This window comes from Acipenser ruthenus, unplaced genomic scaffold (genome assembly GCF_902713425.1).
Source record: "Acipenser ruthenus unplaced genomic scaffold, fAciRut3.2 maternal haplotype, whole genome shotgun sequence".
NCBI classification, from domain to species: domain Eukaryota; kingdom Metazoa; phylum Chordata; class Actinopteri; order Acipenseriformes; family Acipenseridae; genus Acipenser; species Acipenser ruthenus.
Window position 1 is genome coordinate 27 of NW_026707740.1, and position 2,474 is coordinate 2,500.

Below are 2,474 nucleotides of genomic sequence, written 5' to 3' on the forward strand. Positions count from 1 at the left end.
CTATTGTATTGTATTTCACAAAGCTCAAAGCACCAGAAGCAGCATGTCCGTAAATCTCACTTAACCACAATTAAAAAAAGTCTTCTGCACTACTAGTAACTTAATAATTCATATAAAAAGGTTTGTTTATTGAAGGTCAAAAGTCAATTACTCACCAGTAACATCAGTGCCAAACTCAAGTAAAACTGAAAAGTAAATCAAGTATTTAGGAGGTCAGGGCTGCCCATCTGTTTTTGCTGAGATAGGTTTAGCAACGGATTTAGGACCCCAGGGACTTGCTTGAAACTTTGATTATATCTTTTTTAGTACTTATGAAAAGCTTACCTGCTTTAAGAAATGTTTTAGATTTAAAGTAATGGTATTTAAAATATATTTGTTATCCATGTGTCTCCAACAAGAAATGCCAGAAAGTGTATATTCTTACAGCATTTTAACATTGACATTTAGATGTGACTGAATAAGCTAAATGAGATTTGCAGGCACCATACAGCCAGCCAAATTAGTTGGCCACCTTCCCCATTCAGCAGTAAAATGACACAGATGCTTCCACTAGAACTCAAAAAGAGCACTCAAGAGATTACAAAACATCTACTTTGAACGACACTGGATTTATTGACTTCAGAGTTATATATTCTCATATTTCTATACATTATTTTGACAACAATTATGAAGGAAACTGAATAACCAAAATGCCAGCACTATTTATTTCCATTGCTCTGTCCCATTTCTTATGAGCCAGATTTGGTCCCAGACCTCTAGAGGTGGAAGGCATGAAAGTCAGCTATTCCAATACGGAGGCTGTGTGGTCCTGTGGTTAAAGAAAAGGGACTTGTAACCAGGAGGTCCCCGGTTCAAATCCCACCTCAGCCACTGACTCATTGTGTGACCCTGAGCATGTCACTTAACCTCCTTGTGCTCTTTCTTTCAGGTGAGACGTAGTTGTAAGTGCCTCTGTAGCTGATGCATAGTTCACACACCCTAGTCTCTGTAAGACGCCTTGGATAAAGGCATCTGCTAAATAAACAAATAATACAGCACCGTTCAGTAATAATCTACTGGTGGAGAAAACAAGGCAACCAAAAAAAACAGGTATTCTTTTGGCTGCACTGGAAAACTGGTAACACTATAGTAACAACTGTCCGGTGGTAGCGAGGGCAACACAAGAGGGTTAATGACAAAAAGAAATGTGTGGTGAAAGCCCACTTGAAATGCACAGCTAGATCCTGTTCATCGCAAGGTCTTTAAGGCTTTGAAGACTGTCCCAACATTTGGGCATGGGCATTACTATACAACTGCTATCACAAAGGATGCTTGGTTTATAAGAGGGAGCTTCTATAATTCTATAATTCTACTTTCCCATCAAAGATGCATTTCTAGAAGACTTATCATCATCAAGGGATTATAGCCACAGAAACGTAGAAATTACAACCTAGCAAAAGGCATCCGGATTTTTAAAATGTGGTTTCTCATTACAGTATCTTTACACTTAACATGCAATAATTAGATGTTATTTTTAAACATTTTAAATGCTCTACTCTGATTAAACCAAATTGTTTCAAGAAACAGAGCTCTGGAAGAACTTAACATTATCATATACAGTAAAGTGATACTGTTTGGTTGTAATGGTGTCTGCAGCATTCCCTAAACACATGGATACTACATTTACACACACAAAAATAGCAAACAAATGTTTGTAAATACACGGGGTGACATATCAAGTACAGTGGTTATATAAATACAATACATTAATATAAATAACCCCTTAAACATGCGTGCTAATCCAGGTAACTACCACAATACATGTATCATATTCTCTCTGTAAATCTTTTTCAAAGAACCAATGCAATTTGACGAAACTTTTATTTATTTATTTTTTTAGCTAGTAGGCCTATGTGTATTATTATTATTATTATTATTATTATTATTATTATTATTATTATTATTATTATTATTATGTAGCCTATATGTTACAAAACTAATCAATGTATTAAATAAGTGTTGATGCTGAACAGTGCAGTTAGGTCTCGCTGTCACAGTATAACATAAAAAGTTCTGGTGTAACGTCAATTTATGCTACCTGTCAATTTTTCCTACTTTCCGTACTGCGCATGCCCAGACTATTTTCAGCCTGCACTACCCAGACGCTCATCAAAAACTGTTACCTATTTTTTTGGATGACAATATACGTGTTTTACTCCACATGTAATAATTAGTTTTATATTAAATACAGACAGCTGGTGTTAATGAACGGTAACGTGTAGAGCTAGGTACATTTTTTAAATAAAAAAAGCAAAATATAAAAGGCAACTACACGCCGACTGCACATTTTTTACATTGAAGCGTAGCGTTTTGTTGACAAGTATACCTTTGTAAAATTGTTTTGTAAAGGTATTATTATTATTATTATTATTATTATTATTATTATTATTATTGTTATTATTATTATTATTATTATTATTATTATTATTATTATT